This window comes from Lacerta agilis, chromosome Z (assembly GCF_009819535.1).
Source record: "Lacerta agilis isolate rLacAgi1 chromosome Z, rLacAgi1.pri, whole genome shotgun sequence".
Taxonomy (NCBI): Eukaryota; Metazoa; Chordata; class Lepidosauria; order Squamata; family Lacertidae; genus Lacerta; species Lacerta agilis.
The window spans coordinates 8,262,989-8,279,414 of NC_046331.1; positions in this window are offsets into that span (position 1 = coordinate 8,262,989).

Sequence of the window (16,426 nt, forward strand, 5' to 3'; positions counted from 1 at the left end):
CAGAGGATGAGATGGTTGGACAGTGTTCTCGAAGCTACTAACATGAGTTTGGCCAAACTGCGGGAGGCAGTGAAGGATAGGTGTGCCTGGCGTGCTTTGGTCCATGGGGTCATGAAGAGTCGGACACGACTGAATGACTGAACAACAACAACAATGCTCAATATTGGAACGGGGAGGAGGAACTCAGAGACAATTGTTTAGCTGAGGCACTACAGAGCCCCAGGCAACACTTGCAAGCCCTGCCCATATGTTCAGCAATGTGCATAATAGGAAGGCACACCCTGAGGTTTTGCTCCTCCCATCCCAACAGGGACGGATTTGGAAGTAGATGACATGAGCAATCCATGCGCTGCTGCCACCACTCCCAGCAGCACCCACCTGCTCTGCCGCTGCTGTTTGCCTTGCTGCTTCTGCTACTGATAGAGCAGCGGTGCAAATTTCAGGCAAGACCACATTAATTTCGAGATCTCGCCCAAAATTGTGTAAGATATTGCACGCTCCACAAGATTTCACACAACTTCAGTCAATACCTCAACCAAAATGGATGTGCTGTGGCCCCAAACCAGTGTTTCTTCACCGTTGGCAGCCGGGTACCCACAGGGTTGCTGGATGATCAAGCCTGAGGCCTGACTAGTCCAGCTTCCTGTTCTCACAGTGGTCAATCAGATGTCCCAGTGGGACACACTTGCAAGCAGGACCTCCCCACATGCGAATCCCAGGAATTGGACATTCAGAGACCTACTGCCTCCAGTAATGAAGAGAAGAATGTAGTCATTGTGGCTGGTAGTGGTAAATTTCATTTCTTTTCCTGCTTCTCCTTTTTCTGAAAAAAAAAAACTTTGTGTGGAGAGGGGGAAAGTTTTTTCAAATTAAAAAAACAACGAATCAAGTATGTGATCTTTAAGTGGACCCAACCGCGTGCGTGGAAAGGGGCTAATCCAGGAGCAAAGTTTATAAACAGAGAAACAGAGTCCCACATGGAAGGAAGTTAGAATCCGGTTCCCATAGCAACAGAGGCAGTTGCCAGGCTACCTGAGAAAGGTATAACTGGCAGCATCCTTGCTCCCATTGTGCAAGTGGACCCCCTCATGGCCCAGTTCAGCCCATGGATTCTGCTGTTGTTATTAAGTCTCTCCTTCAGTCTTGGCAGTGAAAGCAGCAACCTGCCCAAGGTGAGTGAAGACAGCATTGGTATTTTTTTTGTTAAACATAGGAAGTGTTCCGCTGGATCACTTCAATGACCCATCTAGTCCAGCAGTCTGTTATCATAATGGCCAACCAGATGCATTTGGGAATCCTTATAGAATATGATTACTTCACTGAAGTTAGGCAAATTTTAAACATAAAAATATTGCAATGGTCTGTTGATGCCTCTTCTTTTTAGGTCAGGGATGGAGAAGCCTAGAGTCCTCTCTAACTGGCCTTGAGGACTCTCCCTGAGCCACATCCCTTACCAACCCTGCTTCACACCCTCCTGTATCATTTGAGTAAATGAAACATCTGTGTGTTTGCCCTGAAAGTCCAACCCTGAGTGCACCACTGAGTTTATTTCCAGGACCATTCTTAAATGTTCCTGCTTCTACTTCTGGGTGTCTGTTCGCCCTCACTTGGGCACTATCTGATGTTAAACTCTTCATTCTTCTTTTGAAATAAGCATGGGTGATTAGTTTAGCCAGAAAGCAAACAACTGCTCTCAGGAGAGGGGGAATTGGAGTGGCTCATTTTCTAAACTAATGCAGGGGGCTTATGAAATGAGCGTGGGACAGTATTAAAGGTAAAGGTAAAGGGACCCCTGACTATTAGGTCCAGTCACGGACGACTCTGGGGTTGTGGCGCTCATCTCACTTTACTGGCCGAAGGAGCCGGTGTACAGCTTACGAGTCATGTGGCCAGCATGACTAAGCCGCTTCTGGCGAACCAGAGCAGTGCACGAAAATGCCGGTTACCTTCCCGCCGGAGTGGTACCTATTTATCTACTTGTACTTTGACGTGCTTTTGAACTGCTAGGTTGGCAGGAGCTGGGACCGAGCAACGGGAGCTCACCCCGTTGCGGGGATTTGAACCGCCAACCTTCTGATCGGCAAGCCCTAGGCTCTGTGGTTTAACCCACAGAGCCACCCTGGCACAGTATTAGTAAGATATAAATATATAGGAAGATGGGTGGATGGGTGGGTGGTCTTGTGATGTGACAGGTCAAGGGAACAGAATGTTCATTGTTTGAAAGCTCTACCCCACTATCTGATCATTCTGGTGCCATTGGCAGTACTCCCCCCCCCCCTTTAAGCTGCCCCTTGGCAACCTCCCTGGCCACCTTTCCTACACATGAGCAGGTGTCTGCTCAGGTAAGCCAGCCAATCCTGTTCCTCACAACGGATGTCATCCTAGAATGAGCAGATAGGGACAGAAAGAGTGATTGTCACTCAATTAATCTTAGTTGGTTTATTTATCGGTTGTATTCAACCAAGTCCTGCTCAGAGCAGACTGAATAAAACTATTCACCCTAAGCTATTCATGCCTATTACCTTCAGTGGTCTACTCTGAGTAGGAGAATCATTTAACACCTATGAATTTATTTATTTATTTATTCACAAAACCAGCTTGCAGTAACGTAACACAGACTTTGTTTGAAACAACAGCAATCACGAAACAAACATTTCATAACAGCAGTCCAACTATGATTAGAAAAGCTAAACAACAGGAGTTAAGAATAAAACCTAGCACAGCACTTGAACTGGGGAGGGGGGGGGGAACAAAATACAGTAATTAACACTGAAACAAGAAGAAATGTAGACCAGTTTTTAAAAACCTATTTTAAAATTTTTATTAATGGAAACTTATTTTATTACCTGTTATTTTGTTATTACATCTATATCCCACCTTTTCTCCAAGTAGCTCAAGGTGGTTGGTTACACACTTCTCCCCTCCTCCCTTATATCCTCAGAACAACCCTGTGAGGTAGGACAGACTTGGAGAGAATGGCTGCCCAAAGGTCACCCAGTGAGTTTTGTAGCTGAGTGGGGATTTGAACCCCAGTCTCCCTAGTCCTAGTGCACAACTCTAAACACCACACTGGCTCTGTCTTATTAATCCATTTTAACCAATTACATCTGCATTCATTTGCATATGAATCAAGACAAGACTATTAAGAAATAATGATACGTTCTGTGTTTTTAGACAGTGCATGCATGTCACAGCAGATGCCTCTGTAGAGAGGGAAGAGTGGAAATCTCTTCTGTTCCATCTGCAGTTTTCAGAAACACTTGTATTAAAAACATTTAACATTAGCAAACAAAGGATTGCTTCCAGTGTTAGTCACGTTTGGAATAGGCCCATTTAAATTAATAGACATGGCTTAGATCTGCCAACTTCAATGGGTCTACTCTGAGTATAACTTAGTTCAGGGTTGGGGAACCTTTTATTGGACAGGGTAGAATAATAGAATCATAGAACGGTGGAGTTGCAGGGGACCCTGAGGGTCATCCGGTCCAACCCCCTGCAATGCAGGAATCTCAACACATGGTCCCCCATCCAATTTGAAACCATACAGGACCCTTCTTAGCTGGGTCAACTGTGAGAGAAGGGCAGGGGCAACTCACCTGTTCATCTTCTGACATCAGGTGACTATTGGGTGGGCAGTCCCACTCATCTGTGAAAGTTGACCCATGGAGATGGAAGGGAGGTATCAGCTTTGGTAGTGCATTCCTTGCTAATGCACAGAGACATTGGTCCTGCTCTCTGCTTTGCCAGCACATTTCCTGCATGGGATCCACTGACGAAGCTGCACCAAGCAGGATTGAACCCTGCCCCGCCCTGCCTATCAGCCAATGTCACCCAGTAATGTTGTCCGATTGACCAATGACAAGTGGGCCTCCTGCCCTAGAGGAGTCCCAACCACCAGCGTCACATGTTGCCTGTTGAATTGGAGACTCCCTTTGAATTGATTAAAGGTAAAGGTAAAGGGACCCCTGACCATTAGGTCCAGTCGTGGACAACTCTGGGGTTGCAACCATTAGGTCCAGTCGTGGACGACTCTGGGGTTGCTGCACTCATCTCACTTTATTGGCCAAGGGAGCCGGCATACAGCTTCTGGGTCATGTGGTCAGCATGACTAAGCCACTTCTGGCAAACCAGAGCAGCGCACGGAAACGCCATTTACCTTCCCGCCGGAGCAGTACCTATTTATGTACTTGCACTTTGATGTGCTTTCGAACTGCTAGGTTGGCAGGAGCTGGGACCGAACAACGGGAGCTCACCCCATCGCAGCGTTTCGAACCGCCAACCTTCTGATCGGCAAGCCTTAGGCTCTGTGGTTTAACCCACAGTGCTACCCACATCCATTGAGTTGATTTCAAAGGCTTTTAATTAATTAATTAATTTCCAGTTATTAAACATTTTGGCCCAGATAAGAAGTCAATCCCCCTTTCTGTCTACCCACTGGGTTTGACTGGGTCATGGGCACAGTTCTGAGACCAAGAAGCTAGACTAGTTTTTCCCAACCTCATGCTGTGGCCCCACATTTATGCATTTTTCACCTGTAGTCCCCTTGGAATATCCTGGGGGCCCCTAGGGGGCCATGTGGTCCCTGGCTGGGAAACACAGTGCTAGACCACAGACTTATCACAGGACAGCACAACCAGTTTGCTGAATGGTTGCAGGAGGGCTGTGGGAGCCTGTATTGTCTTTCTTACTCCAGGCATTCTACATAGCAAGGAGACATTCAACCAAACAAACATGCAGAGGAAAGCTCCCCCAGAACTACACAGCCAATCAGAGCACATGATTCCTCACTAGAGATTATGCTACACATTCTGGCTGCTAAGCCATTCCTCCTCCTCCACTCCTTATGTAGTTTACAGAGAACAGAATTAATACCCTAAATTACAACCTACCGGTAAGTGATCCCAGCTGTTGCAATTCCAACAATAGAGAGGCTGTGAGGACTGCTCATTCATTCCCTGAGCCTGAGGTTCCCCATTCCTTTGTTAGAAAGTATACTTTTGCCAGAACATCCTCTTGCCCTGTTGAGAAAGAACATCTCTTTCTCCCTCTCCTCCCCTCCCTGCTGTGCAAATAATCACTCCCATCTTTGCAAACAGGTCACTGGGTACCCAAATGTACGGAGGAAGCCTAACGACAGTTGCTCAGAAGGCAAAAACCAAGCCCACCACCGCAGAACCGAGCTCAGCACAGATCATTAAGCAGCCACGGAGGAAGAAGAAGCGCATTCGGAAGCGGCGAATAAAATCTTGCTCCTCCCAACCGCAAAGGACCAAGCGCACCAGAAAGCTCAAAGTGAAAGGCAGAAGCTGCTCAGCCCTTAGGTAAAGGGGCATCTCTCATTGGCTTCTCCCCATCCACAACTCTTCACAAGTGGCACCTGATACCTGCACTGCATCTGTAAGAACTCAATTGTCTTGTGTGGCAGCACCAACCCTTTGGAACTCCCTGCCTCTTGATACCAGACAGGCACCTTTGCTGTATTCTTTTTAGAGCCTGATGAAGACATTCTTATTTAGACAAGCCTACCCAGATCTTTAGGGTAAGCGAGTGGTGCTGTGGTCTAAACCACAGAGCCTAGGGCTTGCCGATCAGAAGGTCGGCGGTTCGAATCGCTGCAGTGGGGTGAGCTCCCATTGCTCGGTCCCTGCTTCTGCCAACCTAGCAGTTCAAAAGCACATCCAAGTGCAAGTAGATAAATAGGTACCGCTCTAGTGGGAAGGTAAACGGTGTTTCCGTGCGCTGCTCTGGTTCGCCACTTTGATGTGCTTTCGAACTGCTAGGTTGGCAGGAGCTGGGACCAAACAACGGGAGCTCACCCCATCACGGGGATTCGAACCACCGACCTTCTGATCGGCAAGCCCTAGGTTCTGTGGTTTAGACCACAGCGCCACCTGCATGCACTAATAGTGCATTAGTCGTGGTTTTATACTGGACCATCCACATGTCATTCCACTTTATTAGTTGTTCCGGGATGCTTCTTCAGTGCTACTGCATTATTCTTGCTTATAATATGCAGAATAAAAACTGAGCAAAGTAAATACAATGGTACCTCTGATTACATACCTGATCCATTCCGGGGTGCCGTTTACACCCTGAAAAGTACGCAACCAGAGCGGTGATATCGTGCTTCTGCGCATGCGCGACCTGCACGGAACGCTTCTGCGTGCGTGGCGAAACCCAGAAGTAAACACTTCCGGGTTCGCCACGTTCGTAATCCATGCCATCCACAACCCACAGCGAACGCAACACAAGGTACGACTGTAAAATAAAACGAACCGGAGCATTTGTGGTATGAAAACAAATGCAATAATTTCAGCAGGAAGTTACGGGACATGCACCGGTTGTAAACAAAGCAGCATGTCTACCCTGGAACATTTGCAGCTACAAATAGTATTAAGAGCTGCATCATGAGTGCATGGTAAAAGGGATGCCTGTTGTCATGCCAGGAGTACAGATGATTCCTAGCAGATGTTTATTTGTTTTTCGTCTCTTTCGTCTTCTACAGGCTGCCACTCCAAAGCCAAGAGAGGTGTTGCTGTTTCAAGGGGGCCATAGTCAACTTCACACCAGAACCCAAAGTTGAAATCCTTCCGTTCAAGGTATCCAAACTACATGAATTACAATCATAGTTTCCACCCCAGAATGTCCCCATTTCCTCCCGCCAGTGCTGCCGCCACCACAGCCCAGGGAGGGGAATGAGCCAGTGCTTGTCACTAGCGGTGGCAGCGAGGGAGCGTCCCGTGGCCTTTCTGTGGCCTTTCTACGGTCGTGTTTGCCAACCTTCCTCCCTTGGGCAGCTTGTAGCAGCTGCTGGGGGGGAGGGAGCAAGGAGGAGAAGAGGCTACCACTGCTGGGGCCCAGCCCCATGTGACAAGCTAACACACACCAAACGTAACCAGCTGAATGCATTTACAAATAAATATTGACCACTGCAAAATGTGTAGCCAAAAGTAAATAATATAATAATGAAGGAACAACAAATAAAGAGTGACCAAGTGGATGAAAACCCCAAAGGACTAATTCAAAAGTCATAGCAGTCTTAGTGTTTCCTGTATATAGAGAGAGCCAACAGGTGCAAAGGAAGGTTTGATAAAGTTTTTCAGGTTCCACATGAATCCTCAAAAGGTCAATAGGTGTGCACAAGTTGTTGTAATGCCACAAGTTTCAAACAAGGATTCCTGGAATAGTCATCCTGTTTCGCCCATATGGGCTTCTTCAGTGGTACAGACTTCATATATTGTTCAACAAGATCATAATTATAATGACCAAAGGTTGCTATCTAATAAGTTCCATGTGACAAGCTGGCAGCGAGGGGCAGGCAGAAGGCAGGGCTGCCCTGGGCAGGAATAAAGGGGGAGCAGAGCAGAGGGCAAGGAGTCTTTTTATTCATTTTTTAAAAAAAACTTTGTGTGCCCACGTCTAATCTTGTCCCTTTCTTTAAAATCATTTATTTATTTATTTATTTTTACCAAAGAATAAAATGAGATCAGGATTAAGGGGTTTTCTCCGGATAGTGAAGGCTGTGTGTGTGCTGTGTCCTGTTGGTGTAGTGGTGATGGGAATGGTGTGCAGGCGTGGGGGACAAAAAAAAAAAAAAAGGAGATCAAGGAGGGTCAGCTGGGAGCAGCGAGAAATGTTCCTATCTTCATCTGATGAATGTTGCTGGGCATGGTATTCTTTAGGGTGGCATTGCTGCTGTTATTGATACTAATCTTTTATATTTTATCATTTGTGGAAATTGTTCCATTTGGTTGTGCACTTTTTGATGTTGTTTTATTTATTGTTTATGACTTCTTTTTGTAATTAAGTTCCCCGCCCACGCGCCCCCCCCCCTCCAATGTTGTAAGCCGCCTTGGGCATGGCTTTAACTATGGAAAATAAACTAACTGTGTTTTTCCGTGTATAAGACTTATAATTCCCCTTTGGGGGCCGTTGTATACACAGAATGTTGCAATTATTTGTTTCTTAATTTTGGGCTCCAAAAATAGGGGTCGTCTTATATATGGTGGGGTGCGTCTTATACACAGAAAAATGTGGTATGTATTATTTATGTATGTATGCATGTACTTTCCTTTCGGAGGGCTTTAAAAGAGGACCAGGCAAATTCACAGAGGAGAGTGCTATCAATGGCTACGCCATGATGGCTATGTTCCCGCTAAATGATCTCACTGATAAACCATTGCTTTGTTCCGTACGCAATCCAATCTGTTCCAGGTTAGTGACTATAATGGGGGTTGTTTCATTCTGTTTGTATGGTATAATGCATTTATATTTATGTTTTATAAATGTAAGTCAGTTGGCAACCTTTGAGTAACAGGTCTAAGTCACAGGGATAACAATTTAATACTAAGTGTGGCAACACCAGCGCTCTGGAACTCCTGCCTATTGACGCCAGGCAGGTGCCTTGACCACATCGTTTTAGATGCCTGCTGAAAAGCTTCAGCATGCCTATCTAGATGCACAGAGCCATAGCAGTCAACCAGGCTTGAAGCTGGTTTAGATTTGTGATGCAGATGTGCTGCCCTGCTCCTCCTCATGTCTTCCTTTCCTTCGCAAACACAGGGAAAGTTAAGCATTGCTGGGGTGAAAGCTAAGGAGAAACACGTGCCCACCAAAAGAGTGGAGAATTCTGAAAAACAGAAAAATGTTATCAGCATAACAGAAAACCCAAGGTAATGCAACCACAAGACAGTGTTTTGAATAAATGTGTGGTGCCCTCTGGAAACAGTTATCCCCATCGTCCTTAGCACAGGTGCATAAGAAGCTGCCTTGTACTGAGCCAGACCACTGGTCCATCCAGTTCAATATTGACTACACTGGCAGGCAGCAGCTCTCTGGGGTTTCAAATGGGGGTCCTTCCCAGCACTACTTAGAGATGCTGGTGATTGAACATGGGACCTTCTGTTTGCAAAGTGAGTGTTTTACCGCTGAGCTATAGCCCTTGCGTAGAAGTTACCCAACAACAAGTTACCCTATTCTCAGTGTCATTCTGAGATTTTATGATCCAAAAAATCAATTTAAAGATTAATTTAAAATTGCTATCCTATCCCCAGTGTGGTGTAGTGGTTAAGAGTGGTGGACTCGTAATCCGGTGAACCGGGTTCGCGTCTCCGCTCCTCCACATGCAGCTGCTGGGTGACCTTGGGCTAGTCACACTTCTTTGAAGCCTCTCAGCCCCCCCTCACCTCACAGAGTGTTTGTTGTGGGGGAGGAAGGGAAAGGAGATTGTTTAGCCGCTTTGAGACTCCTTAAGGGGAGTGAAAGGCAGGATATCAAGTCCAAACTCTTCTTCCCCTTTCAGCCCAGAATTGTGAGAGATGTGCCTGTACTCTTGTCACAGCAGCAAACTAAATTTCACAATGTCCCATAAAACTTTTTTAAAGTCATCATTTCAAAGCTTTAAGGACATTTCAAACTTTAATTAGCTGCTGTTGTGCAAAATATGTGTCTGTTTCTAGGTGACTTTGCCCACAGTGTGTTGCTGTGAGGAAGGACCCTGTTGGTTGAATATTGCACCTGTCTTCTTCGGCTCCACACTTCAGGGCTAACAGCAACTTTGGGGGTGGGTATTTTGAGAAGGGAAACACCAAGGTTATGCACCACCCACCTCCTGTGCTACAGTTTTCATCAACATCAGAGGCATCCACTGGTGCTTTTAAGATTCTAAAAGCACACTGGGATATCTGATTACAGATCACATTTAACTCACTTCTAAAACCACACATTATCTGTTGAACCATGACTGACAGATTAACACTCCATGAAGCTGCTGATAACATAGGGAGCTTATTGTGGGTGTTAACAGCTCCCTGTCAGGGCTCTTAACACAAGCCTGCAGCAGGATGGTCTCCTAGAGCCTGTGCTTAAGGACTCCATGAGCATCTAACTCACTGTGCCTGTGCACAACATGATTTGCTTTACAGAAGTGCTTTTGACATCACCACCCAGAAATAGCTCTCTGTGGCACATTTAACACAAAGTACGATTGCAAGGGCTCATCCACACTTCTCCTAGTCCCGTGCCTAGAAACCACAGGGCTGAGTGGTTTTCTGCTTGTTGCATGCTTTCTGGGCACAGTTTCCAAGCAGTTTTGCATTTGCCCTGGAAAAACCCACTCTTTACTGCTGAATTGGAATAAGCAGCAAACCATGGGAAACCCGATTGCCATTTGGTCCACTTCAGAAGTAAACCACAGGTTTTCCTGGAGGAAAGCAGATGGACAAGCTGAGTTGTGGATGAGCCCATACAGTCAACATCAAGAATGAATAGGTGGGCTTGAATGACAAGTCTTTCAATTACAGGTAGGTAGCCGTGTTGGTCTGCCATAGTCAAAACAAAATATAAAATATTTACTCAGAAGGGTGGTGGGAATGGGTGATGGGTGTGGAAAACCTGTTGACGACTGTTAACGACTGCAATTGGGCTTACAATCTTCTCACCCCTTGCTTTTTCCTGTAAGACCAATTGCATTCGTTAACAGTCAACAGGTTTTCCACGCCTATCAGCCTATCACCCATTCCCACCATCCTTCTGAGTAATACCCCTCCCCACTCTCTCACTATATATAAGGGTCTGGTGACTTCTGTTTCAGTGTATCTGAAGAAGTGTGCATGCACACAAAAGCTCATACCAAGAACAAACTTAGTGGGTATCTAAGGTGCTACTGGAAGGAATTTTTTTATATTTTATGTTTTATTTTGTTAAGTCTTTCAATGTAATTTTATGCTTCCCTTCCTACATTCAATTCAATCCCTTTGTCTCCCATACTGTCTGGACCAAAAGGTTGAAACAACCCAGCACTGTGGAGAAGAGGCAGTATCAGGCAGTCTCCGAATACCAGTTTATATGTCCAGGTAAAAGAAAACAAAAAGTAAACCCACTTGGCTATTCTATAGCTGAAACTGGAATGCTTTACAAAGACTGTCCCTGGACTTACGATATTAAAAATGGTGATTGGCTGTTGCTGAGAAAACAACCCACAACTTAGAAGCGATAAACAGGACAGGGGGAAAATGGACAAACGATACACAATATGATGGCCATTTATTCACTATGCAAATGAAACTGGTTTTAAAGATACTCTCCAAAGTATCTTTGCAGATATGGCTATCCTGTGTAGTATGGCTTGAACTGTATTTCCCCCTGGGAAGAACAGTTTGTAATGGGTAAAACAACTTTCATGCTGTTCTCAGGACCTTACATGCTGGATATTTGGATTATCTGTATGGATTAATAGGAATAATCTGTGTTAATATGCGGCTGGATATTTGTAATGAGTGCATATTATGTTATATATATATATATATATATATATATATATATATATATATATATATATATATATATGTTATTGTATATGTAGAAACCAATAAAGATTGTTTTTTTTAAAAAAAACAAACAAACCCCACCCTGTACAGATCTTTGGATCAACAGGACATTAACCCCACTGCTCTATAAGACTATTAAGTCCAGAGAGTCTCAAAGTCTACCTTGCTGTCAGACTGTTACCCTTTGAGTATGGTGCCCATTATGTTTCATAAATCTGTCTTTCCTCTGCAGGAAAGTCCGTTTACTATTGCAACAGCAAAAATGAAAACCAACAGCCTTGTACCCTCTCTACAACAAATGCAAGACATAAGCCATTGATCCAGAATCCTCAGTGTCAACAGGAGACAAAGAAAGCTCAAAGGTACAGTTGGGATTAGTTACCATAACCTGAAATCCTGGGGAGCTTCTGCTTGTCAGTGTAGGCAATACTGAACTAAATGGACCAAAGGTCTGGCTCAGTATAAGGCAGCTTTCTATGTACCTTTGGCCAAGTAAGGGCTTCAGCTTGGTGGTAGAACATCTGCTTTGCATGCGGAAGGTCCCAGGTTTGTTCAGTCCCCAGCATCTCCATGGGGGACTGGGAATGGCTCTGGTCTGAAGCCCTGGAGAGCTACCACCAGCCAGTGTAGTCAGTGAGCTAGATTATTTGATTCACTTAAAGGCAGCTCCCTATATTCCTAAGCCTACAGGTGAAACTCGAAAAATTAGAATATCGTGGAAAGGTTCATTTCTTTCAGTAATTCAACTTCAAAGGTGAAACTAATATATGAGATAGACCCATGACATGCAAAGTGAGATATGTCAAGCCTTTATTTGTTATAATTGTGATGATTATGGCATACAGATGATGAGAACCCCAAATTAACAATTTCAACTTTGGGGTTTTCATCAGCTGCACGCCATAATCATCACAATCATAACAAGCAAAGGCTTGACATATCTCGCTTTGCATGTCACGAGTCTATCTCATATATTAAACTCCAGTAGCTAATGAAAACAATTGCTTACATAAATGGACCTTTCCACAATGTTCTAATTTTTCGAGTTTCACCTGTATGTAATGTTAGTACTGGAATAAAGGCACGTTCATTTCCTCAGTTGCCCCTGCTTCCATTTCCAGCCCCTCCCTCTGCTGAATTTTGGATTGTAAGTCGTTTGGAACAGCAGCTTAGAAAAGTGGCATGTGGGGGGGGCATTGCTGCTTAGTTAGTGACAGCAATTCTTTCCCCTAAAAACAGAAGTTGGTTTGTACGGGAGACAGTGGTGGCTGGTACCCGTTGAAACTGGTAGGGTGGAAGATGGGGAGCCCAACAGTATGTGGCGCCAGAACCAATGATAGGCTGAGCTAACTAAGTCTAGCTTTGCCCCATCCTCCTGCCTGCTGAATTTTACAAGAGCAACACTGACACCAAGGAGGAGGAATCTGACACACACCTTGGATTTGTAAGTATTTGGGCATTTTGTGGCTGGCTCGGCAGACTGAGCTTACTGGGGGTCAGTGCCCTAATGCAGTGTTCCCCAACCTTGGGCCTCCAGCTGTTTCTGGCCTACAACTCCCATCATCCCTGACCACTGGCCTTGCTAGCTAGGGATGATGGGAGCTGTAGTCCAAAAACAGCTGGAGGCCCAAGGTTGGGGAACGCTGCCCTAATGGACCAGTCCCCACTGATGGGAAGAAACATAATTAGTGCAACTGTCTCTCTGTGGTCCCCACACCACCTTGCTTCTTCCCTCTACACCTAGGGGGAAAGCAAGCACTGATACCAAATGCCTGATTGGCGGTGAGTTTCTGAGAAGCATGCCCCTGAACACCCTACCGTACAGACTTGCCAGCCTGACGTACAAAATCAATAAATTGGTGCTCAAGAAAAAGGCAGAGGCGTTCCCTGAAAAAAAACCCACAAGCCCAGCAGAGCAACAGCAGCCAGGTCCTGAAAAGGCAGTGCCCCCAGCAGACGTCTTCTGTGGGTACCCTACAAGGAAAGGGGGCAAAGAAGAATGGAGTGGAGATCTGGGGTACGATCCAGACTTGTTCACACAAGGAGGTGCTAGGAATGCACCTACTGCGTCCCGCACTTGTCCTGGGAGCCCCCCGAAGCCGAGAGCCGTGTCGGCAAAGGATTGCTATGAAGGATTTTCTCTGACCCAACTCTTCAGCAGCAGAGAGAAATGGAACAGGGAGACTTTGGGAGAAGCGGACACCGCTGGAATCCAGCCGGGCCTTGGCATGAGCAGGAGAGCCGCTATCACTCATGCCCGGAGCACCATTGTCATCCCACATATCAGCCAGGACTCCTCCAGCGAAGGTAGTGACACCATGGGGAGCCAGGTCCCCCTCACCCCTGGCTTGTAACCATTTGCCAGCATGTGGTGAGGGAGAATGTGGCTGGGATGCTCGCACCCCACACCTGTGAGGGAAAGGGGGCAGATAAACTCTTTTAAAGTCATAAGGAGCTGGAGGTGCAAGCCCCCAGGGACTGACACGCAGTAGACTTTGGGTGCAGGAATCTCAATTTCACTGTCAGATGTAGCTGAACAAGGACAATGTTGGGATGATTTTTTAAAAAGATATACTCTAGGCATGTGAGAGGCTTGACAATAGCAACAGTAAAATCTTATTTCACAAAACTATTTTCTGAGAAGGAGTCTAGCTCAGTGTTCAACCTGGACTAGAACTCCCATCATCTCTGGCTTTAGGGCTAAACTAGCCAGGGATTATGGGAGTTGTAGCATAGGAACATCTGCAGACCCAAGGGACCAGAATACTGGTCCACCTAATAAGTAGCGAATGGGTGGAAGTAGCAAGACTGAACATTAGGAGGGACTTCCTAGTACTACAAGCTGTTTGACAGTGGAACTGCCTGCCTTGGTAACTGGAGATATTTAAACTAAACCTGGACAAGGATCTGCCAAGGATGCTATAGCTGCATCCTATATTGGCTTGTAAGACTAGGAGTTAATTCTTTGCAGCTTAGTTTAGAATACTTGGTAGAGGACCATTTTTCTATTCAAGGACCACGGGGGAGAGAATTAAGAACTATGGTTCCAATTCAGAGGGGTGCATGGAGCACTGGCAGTGGTACTTTTTCTGTTTCCTTGCCAGTACCACAAACTCACCTAGCGCTACTTCAAAGCTTGTGGGTCATGACTCAACTGCCTTCCTGCCCTGCATCCAGGAAGATGCTTACATGCACTTCTCACTGAAGATGCACTTCTGTGTCATTGCTTTTGATACCTGAGGTATTTTCAAGGTGACTGATTTGTTTTAACAGTTTTTAAATACTAAATTTGTAATTTTTGTAACCTGGAGCTGCTGTTGAAGGGCAGGTAATAAACAATACAGTACCTTCAAATAAAGGGCTGTCACAGGGATGATGGATTAAGCTTGCTTTCTGCTGCTTCAGAGGGCAGGACCTGAACCAACGGATTCAAATCACACGCAAGGAGTTTCTGACTAAGCTTTAGAAAGAACTTCCTGATGACCAGAGCTATCTGACAGTGGAACACAGACTCCCATAGGTGGTGGTGGACTCTCTCTCTCTCTCCTCCATTGAAGGTTTTTAAACCAAGGTGGGTGGTCATCTGTCATGGATTCTTTAGCTGTAATTCCTACATTATAGTGGGTTGGACTAGATGACCCCTGGGGTTCCCGTCCAACTCTACAATCCTATGAATGATGCCACCTCCTCCCAATTACCCTCACATGTTTCTAGGTAGGTACTTGCTGGCAGCCTTGACACTCCTCTGCATTTCTTGCCATTTACTTTGCTTTTTGTGTCTCTATCTAGAGGCAATTGTGGGTATGATTTGGCAAGAGCTGATCAGAAATCCAAGCAAATGTTGTTGAGACCTCTGGTCTTGGGATGGGAAGGTCTGGCTCTAATTGCTCATATGGGTCATTGGTAGTGGTGCAGATCTCTGTTGGGAGGTCGTGCTTTGCCATCTTACAAGACAACAATGCCCACTTACACCACAAAGAACTCATAACCCACCTACTTTCAGCAACCAGAAACATCATAACCAGACACTGGAGACCCCTGTCAGGAGTAAGCATGGACCAATGGTACCAAACAGTATGGGGGGGGGAGCCTTACTAGAAAAATTAACCAATAAGCTGAAACTGACATGGGGACAAATAGAAGATGTGGTGTAGTGGTGAAGAGTGGTAGACTCGTAATCTGGTGAACCAGGTTCGTGTCTCTGCTCCTCTACATGCAGCTGCTGGGTGACCTTGGGCTAGTCACACTTCTTTGGAGTCTCTCAGCCCCACTCACCTCACAGAGCTTTTGTTGTGGGGGAGGAAGGGAAAGGAGAATGTTAGCCGCTTTGAGACTCCTTCGGGTAGTGATAAAGCGGGATATCAAATCCAAACTCTTCTTCTTCTTCTTCTTCACCCCAGTTTGGCTCTCCTTCATCACACACACAGCCCAACAAGACAATGACTAAAATCTACCAGCAGCATACAAATAAATATGGCTAACCTAACCCAAAACACCCACCCCATTCACACATGAAAACAAACACCACCACAGCCAATCACAAATGAACAACCACACCCTAGGCCAACCCCAACCTCTCTCACCACCAACGGAACACAAGCGAACAAAAGAGAACCCGCGCAAGCAACGCTGACATCAAACCCTATATATATTAAGTAAAATAGAAACACCGTCACCCGATCCCATCCCCCCACCCCTGTCCACCTCTTTCCCCCTTTTTTCTTTCCAATGTCTCAACAAATGAAACTGATTTGTAAAAATGATACATGTAAAAAATACGAGAGAGAGACATTGCACACACTTTTGTAAATCAAGAAATCTTTAATAAAAATACTTAAAAAAAAGAGAGAAGCCAATCTTCACAAATAATTCTTTCCCCATTAAATTAGGAGGCTTCTACATGCAAACATCTAAAATAATAATAATACATATATGGTCAGTTTCCTCTCCCCAATAATACCAAATACATTATTATTATTATTACTGCTATTATATTTATTTATTTATACCCCCAAAGCAGTTTACAAATCAAATAAGAACAGCTGTATCAAATTTGCCCCAGAAAGCCAATCTTGAGGGCAGAGCTGTCTTCTAGGGTA